Raw genomic sequence first — 14,651 nt, 5'->3', positions numbered from 1 at the left:
GATATAACCGACTTCAAATCAATATCATTATATACAAATTGTAGTTTTAAAAAACTATATAAACGGATGGTTCTATTAGAAGACAACAAATAAACTATTATAATGTACGACTGTGTAAAAATGTGGGTAAAATCCGAAACATCTGCAGAAGCAAATCGACTTATTTGATATATAATAATAACCTACGTGCATTTTGAATATATGTGTGTACTTGGGATTAAGGATACTGCTGAAACGTGAACGTCTGTTTCATATCTTGGTATTTTTGGCAAGCCTGCGAAATTTAATTCGCCAAAGCGAGACATAGCGATCCTAGGTTCCGTCGTCAGCGTTGGCGTCGGCGGCGTCAACATTTAGATTAAGTCTGTGGTTAAAGTGTTTTTGTACATCAATAACTTTGTCAAACCTTCATGGAGTTTTATGAAATTGGGACAGAAGCTTGTTTATGTCTAAAATACAGTATCCAGGACAAAATTTTTAAAATATTTATTCTCAATTTTCCGTATTTTACTAATAAATTGACTTAGTTTTTTTACAGTTAATTTCAGCTTTTGTCTAAGATTAAAGTTTTTCAGTCATCGATAACTTTGTCAAACCTTTATGGAATTTTATAAAATTTGGACAGAAGCTTGTTTATGACCAATAGACAGTATTTAGAGCAAAATTTTGCAAATATTTATTTCCATTTTTCTGTATTTTACTGATAAATGGATTTAGTTTGTTACAGGTAATATAACAAGTAGATACGGTTTGTTACACATCAATTACTTTGTCAAACCTTCATAGAGTTTTATGAAACTTTGGCAGTAGCTTTTGAATGATTTAGAGATAATAGTCTGATGTAAACTTTTGAAAAAAATATTTTTTTCATTTTTTGTTCTGATAGCTAGACTTAGTTTTTTACAGTTAATATTATCAGATAGTCTGGAATTAAATATTTTTTTCACATGATAAATTTTAAATTTCTGTATTTCACTGATAACTGGACTCACTTTTTAAAGTCAATATTACACTTTTACACTGGCAGCAGCAATCGTAGGCGAGACACTGAGTTCCGCGGAACCCCTTACAAATTTTTCTAGATAGACTTTAAACAAAATCTATGACAAACGTGATGGTTGTAACGTTGAAATCATCAACTTCGAATTTCTCAGCAGTACCTTACCACCTGCTCCATCGTATGTTGTTTACAATTTTACAGTTATATAATTTGTTTTTAATCTGTATACGCTTTGTACAGCTACTTCCCATGCTTAATTAAAAGATCGATTAAATCATCTCAATATAAATAGCCTTTTTTAACAATAAATTGGGAAGCGTTGATACAATTTTTTTGTTTTCGATCATGACAAATCTTACATGGTAAAGTTAATTTATATTTCAACAAATAGTCCGTATTCTAATGGATACTACATGTCATGATGCACCCCAACTGGCCGACTTATATGAAGACAAACATTTACAGTACCTTCTCAAAACAGAAAGGAAAAACATCTAGCAAGGTTCTTTAATTCACTTTCAGATATATTGATTATGTCCTATCACTCAATAACCAACATTTTAATAAGTACTTGTATCTCATATTTGCACTAAACTTGAGATTACGGATACAATCGAAACTAGAAGGTCTGACACATAAACATGAAAAAGACGACTTCAAACTAAAATCTTTAACAAACGTGATAATTTCAACTTTTCCATTGCCAGCTTGCAATGTTTCAGTAGTTACATTGATTGATTTTTTGATTGGTGTGTAACGCCACTTACCGCACTATTGTTCTATTTCGTGGAGGGCAGTTTTTGCTGATGGAGGAAGCTGGAGAGTAGTAACATAACCTCTGTATCATCGTATATCGTTTACATATATCAATTCGTTATGCTCCTACATGTTTACACTATACGGACTTTATCAACAGGGTCGTGACCCTTAGCTTACACAAATAGATAGCTAAAACAGAGTTATGAGGAATAACGACTGAAATCGAAATTGCATGCGTTTTATGGTCACCATATTGAATTGGTTGGCCGATATGATGTGTCTGTGGTTCTACTTCATAATGACATTTTTCTGCGGTCTTAGACCTTAAATACTAGAATAGTCGCCTTATCTGTAATTTTACCGATTGTGTCATATTCCCGATGGAGGGATAAATCGACTACCACTTGACTGCATAAACAACACCTGTCTTTAATATTTATGCATTTCCCCTAAATATATGCAATTACTGTACAAGAGTACACAAAACATTAAACTGAAAATAAAGACATATTATATCGTCTAGAGTTATTCAATTTTATTTGTTAACACATTTAGAAATCATCAAGTTCTTATTAATGATGTTTTGTAACATTTTAAACAGGTGAAAAAGCTGAATAGCAAATAATTGGTAGAGGTTAGCTATGTTCCTTTCCCCTGTTCAGTTTCATGTATAATATTGGATCAAGTGCAAAAAGAATTATGAGTGATCAATTTGTTTATGTAACTTTTTCTTTATGAACTTGTAAAACATGTAGTATACCGTGAGAATATCAGAAGTGTCAGTGACGATTCTATATACATGTGTACATTTGGTTTGGTAATTTGGTTTTCATGGTCTAACTTTTGTCTAAAATCTGTTAGTATTCATACTTTGATGAGTTGATCCTTTTTTCAATTAATGTTTTATAGTGTATCATTTTATGTCGTATTGTTACACCACTGTTTCAGGTTAGGGTAAAGGTTGGCGCCAGATAAAACGTTCAAACCTGCTCCATTTGTTTTCACCTGTCCTAAGTCAGGAACCTGATGTTTAGTGGTTGTCGTGTGTTAATGTGGTTCATAAGTGTTTCTCGTTTCTTGTTTTTTATATAGATTGGAGAGTTAGTTTTCTGTTTGAAGGGTTTTACACTAGTCCTTTTTGGGGCCCTTTATAGCTTGCTGTTCGGTGTAAGCCAAGGCTCCGTGTTTAAGACCGTACTTTGACCTATAATGGTTTACTTTTACAAATTGTTACTTGGATGGAGAATTGTCTCAATGGCACCCATACCATATCTTCTTATATCTATGTAAGATTGTGTTGATTTTCATTAAATTTATGACTTCTACGTACCAAATGAAACTATTAGAATATTATCCAAAGAATGAAATGACAATATTCATTTTAAAATTTGTCGAAAATATAAATATCTTGAAAACTTTCATAAAAAGTCAGGAACATACGTCTCAGATTTGCATTTTCTTTTGAACAGAATATACAATATGAAAGGAGGTATTGGTACAATGTATATTATTCGGATATTAACTTGTACTATTGTGAAGAAAACAATACATTCGTTTGCTCAAATACAATTTTCTATGTCTGTGTTAATCGACAACCCAGAAAAAAATTAACCGTTTTCCCAGTTTCGGCTGATAAACTCATGTTGAATGCTGTCTGTAAGTCCTCAAAAGTAATCGTGTCCTTCCCAATTATTTTGTAAATCACATCGTAGAGAAAAATCCGTGATATGTCGAAAATGCATTGTTCATCTACAGCTGTGATATAATATATCTTCAACACAGCGTGGAGAGCTCAGTGTAGTATACAAAATCACTAGGCAGCTCTGTGGAAAGTCCAGGAATAACGATGCACCAGTACTATCCAAAGAGAGGAAGCTACTAACTAAAGACAAGGAAAAGTTAGATCGTTGGGCAGAACACTTCAAAAATATCCTGAATAGGGCTGAAACAAACGATGATATACCTGACATTCAACCGTTTTGAGATGGACTTGAAAAAGACACAGAAGCTGTATGCAAAAATGATATCCAAAAGGCAATAAGACAACTAAAAAATGGTAAAGCAGCAGGCATAGATAACATCAGTGCAGAATTACTAAAATCAGACATAGAGTCAACAAGCGAGATACTACATTATTTATTTACCAGCATATGGATAGATGAAGTAATACCAACTGAATGGGACAAAGACATTATTATAAAACTGCAAAAGAAGGGAGACCTGAAACTTTGCAACAACTGGCGAGGAATATCACTACTCTCAATCCCTAGTAAAGTATTACTCAGAGTCCTCAAGAATAGAATAACTGATTCCATCAACAGTAAACTGCGTGAAGAACAGGCAGGTTTTAGAAATAACAGAGGCTGCATTGACCATATATTTACCCTCCGAAACATCATAGAGCAATCCATAGAGTGGCAGAACAAAATAGTACTAAACGTCATTGACTTCCAAAGAGCATTTGAGAGTGTAATAAGAGAATATATCTGGGACATACTAAGAGCATATGGAGTACCATCAAAAATAGTCAAGCTGATAAAGATATTCTACGACAAGTATTAATGTAGTGTATTACACAATTGACAGCTTTCTGATTGGTTCTCAGTGGATACAGGCGTCAGACAAGGATGCGTAATATCTCCTCGTCTCTTCTTAATAGTTGTTGACTGGTGTATGAGATCAACCTTAAGAAATGGAAACACTGGAATAAGATGGACACTCAACTCCTTTCTTGAAGATCTAGACTTTGCAGATGACATTTGCTTACTATCCAGCAACAGAACACAAATGCAAAAGAAAACTTCAAGACTGAATACTATGTCAAACAAACTTGGGCTCAAAATAAACATCGAGAAAACGAAAGTCATGTCAATCAACGAACAATCAAATAAAATTCCAATAAAGATTGGATCCTTAAACATCGAGGAAATAGAAGACTTTACATACCTAGGCAGTGTAATAAGCAATGATAATGGGACCACCAAAGACATCAAAGCAAGACTGAGTAAAGCTAGAACATCCTTCTGTCAACTCCGACCAATCTGGAAATCGTCATTCCTTGCAAGAAACACAAAACTTAAAATTTACAACAGCAATGTCCAATCTGTACTGCTTTATGGCTCAGAATGTTGGAGAATTATACAAACTGACTTCAACAAACTGGCTGCATTTCACAATACCTGCTTGAGAAGAATATGTAAAATCTTTTGGCCCAACAAATTAACCAATCGGGAACTATTCAAACTGACAGCACAAAGAGACATAAGAGATGAAATATAAACACGAAGATGAAAATGGATAGGCCATGTCTTAAGGAAGGAACTAGCAAAAATCGCTAAAGTGTCACTGAGATGGACTCCAACTGGCAAGAGGAAAAGGGAAAAACCAAAAGAAACATGGACAAGAACAGTGGAAAGCGATATGTTGGGAGTTGGGATGTCATGGCGAGAAGTAGAGAAGAAAGCACAAGACAGAGTGTTATGGAGAGAGCTAGTATCGGCCTTATGTGCATCAAAACACGAAGAGGATTAAGTAAGTAAGTAAGTTACATTTTGGTCCCCAAAGGCCCTCGTTATGAGAAATATTCAAAGAGAAATATCACATTTCAATGAATGTAATATCTTCACTACTAACATGCATTTTAAAAGACCCATGCACCATAAACTGGTCAAGTCTGTTACTTCTATCTTTAATAGTTGGGGATTTATTGTAAGTTTGGCACAATTTAACGAATATAAAAAACAAATTAGTTTTAAAAAGTAAAAACCAGTTTGTGTAAGGTCGGTACGATAAGGTCTTGACACACAATATATACGCATTATTATTTGGTGAAGAGCTTTTGTCCACCTCCACTTGATTCATGAAGAACTGTTCAACATTTTAGTTAATAGATTGCATTTTTACTGTTTACAGTCAGAAACCCGAAAAGCTCAAATTACCTAAAACATTACACAAGAGGTTTGCTACATTTTCCTTAACTTGGTTTTTTTTTTAAACTTGAAAGTACAGCAACAAATATATACAGTTTAAGGGGGAATATTTACTTTATCAACATAATTGTGTACTTTTCATTTGCATTTAGTTACTGTATTTAAGGAATAATAGTACTGTAGTTGAGAAGTTGGGGCCGTCAATTGGCGATTTAACGGTCAAAATGGAGTTTTACTGGCGACGCGTAGCCAAAATTACGGCGGCAACTCTTCAGCTACAGCACTGTTATTCCGATTCTAATACAATAAAAAAAAAAGAAATAATATGTTAGAGCTTGCAAAAATGAATAAATTTGAAATGAAATAAAATTCCACGATTCTTCATGAATGATTTTGGCACATAGATGTCATGGCTAAACGTGACGTCATACAAGTGAGCACTTACAAACTGCAGGTTACAATGTTAGTTCTAAGGTTCACATTTGGATAAAATCACATCAAAGCAGCATTTTTGAGGTAGGTGTTGTTTTATTTTTGATAATATTGTAATAATCGAACATTTGTTGATCCTAGCATTCAAAATTGCGGGTCATTCATTAGTTACGATATGTCAACTTTGCATTTGAAGGTTACTTTTAGCCAATGAAAAAAAAGTTGTTATTTAAAAACTGCATAAGAATTAATCTTTGATACAGTCTCATTAAGAATTGTTTTACCTTGAACTTTTGCTTTTGTAGTATTTGATTCAATCAGCAATGGTATTACCATAGTGGTCAAAATAAAGGACAAGTTTACAGTTAGTTCATATTAAGACGTTGACGCTAAAAAAGGATGGCCAACGTAGATACAAACATCTTGTTTTAGAATGGGAAAATCATTAGTTTATCTATCATATCTTATACAAAAATCTGTAAAAGTGACATCATTAAGATGCTTGATATTTTTATTGACAGCATATATGTTACGTTTTTATAACAAACAATTGGAATCTATCTTATTGGAATCAACTGTGCTCCTCTTCTTGCCGACTTCTTCTTTTATTCAAATTAGGCAGACTTCATTGAGGAGTTTTCAGTAAGAATAAAAACAAGCTAGCATTATCATTTAACTTCACATTCTGCCATATAGGTGATGTCTTCCCACTGAATAATTCATTTTTTTATCTTCACTTACATTTAGAAATTGACAAAAAGGGTTGGTTGAGAAAAATTTTTTACGACACAATGGATGATTTTCGCTTCCCATTTGTGAACTTTCATTTCTATGTATCAAAATTGCATCAGCCTCTGCATATGGAGTACATATTTCAGTTGATATGATATTATAGAGCGTGCGTTTCCTACCATCATTGTCAAGGATTGCTGCTTACAAGAAAGCTCATGAGATGGTTGACCGTTATGACACGTCTGTGTCACAGATGACGACAGATAAATTCAAATTGTCGTTACCACAATCCCTTAATTTCTTTCTTCGATTGTGATTTCGCCGAATGAGATTTATTACCGGATTTGTTATTACATAACCAATACTATGGGTGCCACATGTACAGCAAGAACTGCTTCCCTTCCAGATTTCAATCCACCTTTTGGTTGGGTTCGTGTTGCTCAGTTTTCAGTTTTCTAAGTAGTGTTTTGTGGACTTGTTTGTCTTGTCATCGTTGTGTGTGTTTTGCCATGACGTTTTAAGTTTTTCTTCGATTTGTCAGTTTTGAAACATGTCCCTTTGGTATCTTCCGCCTTTTTTGCAATTGCGCCAATTAGTATTCATCGCAGCTAAAAACTCTTTCATTTGCGCTACAAATCATATTTCATTTGCGCCAAAGTTAAACATTTCATTTGGACCAATAACAGAGGTAAGGAGCATAAATAATAGTTATATTGTCTTCTATTTAGATTAAAGATATAAATCTGGAAATGTTTATGCATTAAAGTAACACATAGTTTTTTTTTATTAACTTCGCACTTCACATTGATCTGCACTACTGCGAAATAGTTTTTGTACCAGTATACTCTTCAACAAGGGATATAATCCGTGTTCAATTGTAATTCTAGAATTTAATTCTAAAATAATTTAAAAAATATTTTTTTGACTTAATCATTAGGATTTAACATAGACCATAGACGATAGAAGCAATCGTTTAAAATATACTTTATACTGTATACACTATAAACTACAAAAACATTTTTTGGTTGACGTTTTTGACAGATTCGCTATCACTTACAATCACATTTTTTGTTGGCGTCTTTGTATGTTTGTTTGAATTCTTTAGTCAGTTGTGTTGTATGATGTCTATGATGTATTTTTACACAAGTTTTACTGCTTGATCCCAATTATCGTCACATTTACCTATTATGCCTGTTTTTGTTACGCATCCATTCGGTCAATATAACGGAACTGTAAACAACTGTCATACAGGTGGGAGGTATAGATAGCTATAAACCAGGTTTAACTCACCATTTTCTTTGGAAACTGCCTGTTCCAAGTCAGGAATATGACAGATATTTTCCATTCGTTCCGTTGGTTGATAAATTCTAACGTTTGATTGTGTTACTTTTTTGTTCTGTATTTTGTTAATTCTTTTTCTTGTATATTGTCATGGAAACAAAGTTTTACCTACTATCTAAATGGAATAGTTTTGAAGCTACAGGAACTGTTGAGTTGTCAAATATTATAACCTGCGACTAGGATATTCATGCATCTGACTTCTACCCTCTTCATGTTATGATAATGACCATCGTCCATGTCAAAGACGTACTTTAAAATTAAAGCTAATCACTGCTAAATTGACTATAATTTTGAAGTCAAAATTTTGAATCCTTATTAATATAATAACTTGATTATATTTTTACAATTTTCCGATAGCTATTCTATTATACACTCTTGATTACTCGTAAAGATATGCATATCTAATCAAATAATTGTCGAATCAATAAGATAAGTTTCAAACATTTGCACCTGACACACGAACTTTTTTATTTGTCTACATCTGTTGTAGGACATGCTCAAATGCACAAATGTATACATCAGTATGTAATTTTCCTAGATGTATTGAGTAATAGTAGATTTATTTCAATCGTTACTGGCCAAGATGATGTGTCTTCCACTGAAAGTTGTATTTTTGCTGAGTTGGTGGTCACTAATTAAAGCAGGTATGCATATTTACATTTGACTATCCTAGCACAAATAGACTGACATTTTGATGTCCCATTCTGTTGTTAAAAAATCTCATTTCAAAATTCATACATTAAAAAAAAAATGAAAACAACACTTTATACATTTTATACGTCCAAAGAGCTTTTAACCAGGAACGCCATTCTAAATATTTTCTAAATTCATCAACGGACAGTTGAATAATGGTTTGTTATAAATCATATCAGTACCAAAGTACAGTCAAACCTGTATTCAGCAGACACTCATTGGAAGTATCAAAAGTGACCGCTCAAGAGATGTGACCTTTTAAATGAGGATCGGAAAAAAATCCGATTCCGACATCGCACGTGGCCGGGATCGGGGCAAATTGTTTTAGTGTTTTCAAGCGGTAGAATTATCGTTCGTGCGAGCAGACAAATATAAAAAGGGCAGATTCCGGCGCTCTCAATTTGAAGAAAACATTCGAAATAGTAAATATTCGAAAAGAAATAAGTCTATGATACGGTTTTCACTGGAAACTAAAAGGAGTGGAACACGAGAAATTCACAAATTCATTTCTAATGCGCGATTTCGGTTACAAACGGGTTCCGAGTCTCATGTTTACCTCTTTACCTCACTAGTTAATTGACAAAACAAATGTGAGACAGGGCTGTCTAAGATAACAACAATAATAATAATGGCAGTTTTATTATTAGCTTAGTAACCCCAATATTTGTCCAAGCCTAAAACCCCCTTGTACATGATATATGACATAATAAAAATATAATCCCATACAAGAAAACAATAAGTATTACAAATACTTAACTACAAACAAATATTCAAAATAAAAGCAAAGCAAAAACCACATCACCCTTAGTAATGCTACTGGGAGGGAGGGCGGGACCTAAGAAAAAACGTGCTTGCATGCTTACGAAGCCTATCACAATGCCATGTGGTAACAATCTCTGCGAGGCAGCGAGGCTGCGCATGAGTGAGGGGTCGTCTCAATGCTAGCTAACCCCGGGGTATTTATACACGTGGCTAAAATTACATTAATCCTAAATTACACTTCACCTCACTAGTTAATTGATAAAACAGATGTGAGACAGGGTTGTTTAAGATAACAACAATAATAATAATGGCAATTTTATTATTAGCTTGGTAACCCCAAGCATAAAACCCCCCTTGTACATGATATATGACATAATAAAAAATATAACCCCAAACCCAAACAAGAAGGGGGGTAGTTTGTTAAAAAGGTGGTAATAAAGAACAGAATGAAGTCATGGCTTTAAGACGCTGGTCTCTATCAGAATCAATATAGCGTAAAAAACAATCACTTGGCCAATAACCTAGTAATCTTATGTCACTGTCCGAAAGACCTACAGATCCTGCCCAAGTGGCAGCATCCCTACGAAAAGAGTGTCCCCCATAACTCTGAGGATTACAGCCAAGGTGTTGCAACAAAAATACGAAGGCACCGGAGAAAAACAGTATAAGACAAACAATTTTTGTCAGACAACCTAAATAAAGGATCTAAGGGATCTCCAGGTAGGGCAAGCACACGGGATAAGGCTTCATACGGACAAAGCTGGTGACCGTGTAACAAAGGAAGAATTACTTCAATAGGCTTAGAACGAAACTGCAGCGTCTAAGTAAGTTTGAGTGTAACAAGCATACCCCAGCTGCAAGGCAGCACACCTATCCTTCGAAAATTGATTTTTGGATCAAAAGAACCTTTGATTAAAAAGTTGTTTGGTCGCAAAAAACCATACAAATCTGTAAGACAAGCAGCCCCAAAAAATATTATTATGACATTCAAGATTTGAAATTGACTTAAATCTTAACAATAGTTCTGGTGTAACAGGTGCCTTACAATTTTGACTGGTACCAAGTTCCTGTTTGACACCAGTCAGTAAATGTAGGACACTCCGACAGCAATAGGGTCCGGTTTGTCGTGCGATTTATGCAGCACAGATATAATGTTCAAATACGATAACGCAAAGTTTTCACATCCACAAAAAAAAAAGGAATGTAAAGTTCTACAGTTTTGGTTTGCATGGCACTGGTTTTAGGTCATAATTTTCACAGAACTCCAGATAAGTCTTGAGATGGGTACGGTAAGCTCCTGAAGTTGAACTAGCCAACCCCTTGCTTTTCAAGCGAAACACGGTGTTCTCCAACATTTGCGTTTCCATTGTTTCTCCATCTGGAATTAAAAAAGTCAAAAGATATGTGATTAAGTAGCTCGATAGTCGTAAACGGTATATAAAATAAGTGGATCACAAGTTTATCATAAAGCCTAGATAATTGTCCTGATTCATGAAGTCTTGACGCGGCGTCAACAATAACATTATTACGACCACTGATAAATATGGCTTTGATGTCGAAATTGTGTGTAGCCGACAACCAGAAAAGTTCTCTCAACTGCGTCATTAAAGTTTTGTTTCTAGAACTACCTTTATTAATGATGCATTTTGTAGTCATGTTGTCTGTAGATACGACAACACGTTTATTAACCCACAAATGTCCCCATCTCATCGCGGACAACACAATAGCCATAGTCTCTTTAATATTTATGTGAAGTTCGGTAAATCTGTGTCCCAATTCACATAGAAAAGGTCTCCTTCATAATATCCAGCACCACCATGTAACCAAGCATCAGTTTACAAGCAAGTAACTGTTTTAGAGTCTAAACTAGAGGCTCTCAAGAGCCTGTGTCGCTCACCTGATTCTACTTTGGTTTTGGAAATCATGTAAAAATAGATTAAAATCATAACAGATACCCTAATAATGAGTGAGGCCAAATTTGGTTTAATATTGGTCCTGTAATTTAATAAAAAATCCTGGTGGCCATCTTGAACAGTAAATCGGCAACAAAGTAGCAACACTTCATCAGCACCTCATAAGAAACATTTATGCCATGTTTTGGTTTCATTCCATTCAGTGCACCTCTAGAAGAAGCATTTGTATGTATTTCCCATAGGGTCTTATGTTAAAGGAAGTCCCCCATTGGCGGCCATCATGGATGAAGGATCAGCTTCAAAGTAACAAAACTTAGTCAGCACCTCATAAGGAACATTCTTGCCATGTTTGGTTTCAATCCATTCAGTATGTGGTTCTCTAAAAGAAGTCATTTGTATGTATTGTCCATAGGGTCCTTTGTTAAACATTGTCCCAATCTGGCGGCCATCATGGATGAAGGATCAGCTTCAAAGTAACAACACTTGGTCAGCACCTCAAAAGGAATATGCATGCCATGTTTGGTTTCATTCCATTCAATGGTTCTCTAAAAGAAAACATTTGTATGTATTTCTCATAGGGTCCTATGTTAAACTAAGTCCTCCGCTGGCGGCCATCTTAGATTATGGATCGGCTTCATAGTAACAACACTTGGTCAGCACCTCATAAGGAACATTCATGCTATGTTTGGTTTCATTGCATTCAGTGGTTCTCTAAAAGAAGACATTTCTATGTATTTCTCATAGGGTCCTATGTTAAACTAAGTCCTCCGCTGGCGGCCATCTTAGATTATGGATCGGCTTCATAGTAACAACACTTGGTCAGCACCTCACAAGGAACATTCATGCCATGTGTGGTTCCATTGCATTCAGTGGTTCTCTAAAAGAAGACATTTGTATGTATTTCTCATAGGCTCCTATGTTAAACTAAGTCTCCCGCTGGCGGCCATCTTGGATGATGGATCAGCTTCAAAGTAACAACACTTTGTCAGCACCTCATAAGGAACATTCATGCCATGTTTGGTTTCATTCCATTCAGTGGTTCTTTAAAAGAAGACGTTTGTATGTATTTCCCAAAGGGTCCTATGTTAAATTAAGTCCCCCGCTGGCGGCCATCTTGGATTATGGATCGGCTTCAAAGTAACAACACTCGGTCAGCACCTCATAAGGAACATTCATGCCATGTTTGGTTTCATTCCATTCAGTGGTTCTCTAAAAGAAGACATTTGTATGTATTTCCCATAGGGTCCCATGTTAAACTAAGTCCCCTGCTGGCGGCCATCTTGGATTATGGATCGGCTTCAAAGTAACATCACTCGGTCAGCACCTCATAAGAAACATTAATGCCATGTTTGGTTTCATTCCATTCAGTGGTTCTCTAAAAGAAGACATTTGTATGTATTTCTCATAGGCTCCTATGTTAAACTAAGTCTCCCGCTGGCGGCCATCTTGGATGATGGATCAGCTTCAAAGTAACAACACTTTGTCAGCACCTCATAAGGAACATTCATGCCATGTTTGGTTTCATTCCATTCAGTGGTTCTTTAAAAGAAGACGTTTGTATGTATTTCCCAAAGGGTCCTATGTTAAATTAAGTCCCCCGCTGGCGGCCATCTTGGATTATGGATCGGCTTCAAAGTAACAACACTCGGTCAGCACCTCATAAGGAACATTCATGCCATGTTTGGTTTCATTCCATTCAGTGGTTCTCTAACAGAAGACATTTGTATGTATTTCCCATAGGGTCCCATGTTAAACTAAGTCCCCTGCTGGCGGCCATCTTGGATTATGGATCGGCTTCAAAGTAACATCACTCGGTCAGCACCTCATAAGAAACATTAATGCCATGTTTGGTTTCATTCCATTCAGTGGTTCTCTAAAAGAAGACATTTGTATGTATTTCCCATAGGGTCCAATGTTAAACTAAGTCCCCTGCTGGCGGCCATCTTGGATTATGGATCGGCTTCATAGTAACAACACTTAGTCAGCACCTCATAAGGAACATTCATGCCATGTCTGGTTTCATTCCATTCAGTGGTTCTCTAAAAGAAGACATTTGTATGTATTTCCCATAAGGTCCTATGTTAAACTAAGTCCCCCGCTGGCGGCCATCTTGGATGATGGATCCGCTTCAAAGTAACAACACTCGGTCAGCACCTCATAAGGAACATTCATGCCATGTTTGGTTTCATTCCATTCAGTGGTTCTCTAAAAGAAGACATTTGTATGTATTTCTCATAGGGTCCCATGTTAAACTAAGTCCCCTGCTGGCGGCCATCTTGGATTATGGATCGTCTTCAAAGTAACAACACTCGGTCAGCACCTCATAAGAAACATTAATGCCATGTTTGGTTTTATTCCATTCAGTGGTTCTCTAAAAGAAGACATTTGTATGTATTTCCCATTGGGTCCAATGTTAAACTAAGTCCCCTGCTGGCGGCCATCTTGGATTATGAATTGGCTTCATAGTAACAACACTTGGTCAGCACCTCATAAGGAACATTCATGCCATGTTTGGTTTCATTCCATTCAGTGGTTCTCTAAAAGAAGACATTTGTATGTATTTCCCATAGGGTCCAATGTTAAACTAAGTCCTCCGCTGGCGGCCATCTTGGATTATGGATCGGCTTCAAAGTAACAACACTTGGTCAGCACCTCATAAGGGACATTCATACCATGTTTGGTTTCATTCCATTCAGTGGTTCTCTAAAAGAAGACATTTGTATGTATAACCCATAGGGTCCTATGTTAAACTAAGTCCCCCGCTGGCGGCCATCTTGGATAATGGATCCGCTACAAAGTAACAACACTTGGTCAGCACCTCATAAGGAACATTCATGCCATATTTGGTTTCATTCCATTCAGTGGTTCTCTAGAAGAAGTTCAAAATGTAAAAAGTTAACGCCGACGACGGACGACGCCGGACGACACCGGACGACGGACGCCAAGTGATGAGAAAAGCTCACTTGGCCCTTCGGGCCAGGTGAGCTAAAAAGTTACTGTTCCATTGAACATATTCATGAAATTAACCCACCATGCAATATCAGAAAAGAAATCTGTAGACAAAAGTATTTTTGCATTCCTATTGTTTGT

The 14,651-nt window shown here is 35.8% G+C and overlaps 1 long non-coding RNA gene across 1 annotated transcript; it reads right to left on the bottom strand.

The window, feature by feature from the left end:
- Positions 1 to 11,516: 11,516 nt before the first annotated feature.
- LOC127705550 (uncharacterized) lies at positions 11,517 to 14,208 on the bottom strand. Its single transcript, XR_007983901.1, has 3 exons — positions 13,384 to 14,208; positions 12,554 to 13,217; positions 11,517 to 12,387 (listed from the first exon to the last, which is right to left on the bottom strand). It is a non-coding gene; the product is annotated as an uncharacterized LOC127705550 (long non-coding RNA).
- Positions 14,209 to 14,651: the final 443 nt, after the last annotated feature.

This window comes from Mytilus californianus, unplaced genomic scaffold (assembly GCF_021869535.1).
Source record: "Mytilus californianus isolate M0D057914Y unplaced genomic scaffold, xbMytCali1.0.p SCAF_6, whole genome shotgun sequence".
Taxonomy (NCBI): domain Eukaryota; kingdom Metazoa; phylum Mollusca; class Bivalvia; order Mytilida; family Mytilidae; genus Mytilus; species Mytilus californianus.
The sequence above is the reverse complement of the archived record's forward strand: the minus strand, read 5'-3'. Positions and strand labels throughout refer to the sequence as shown.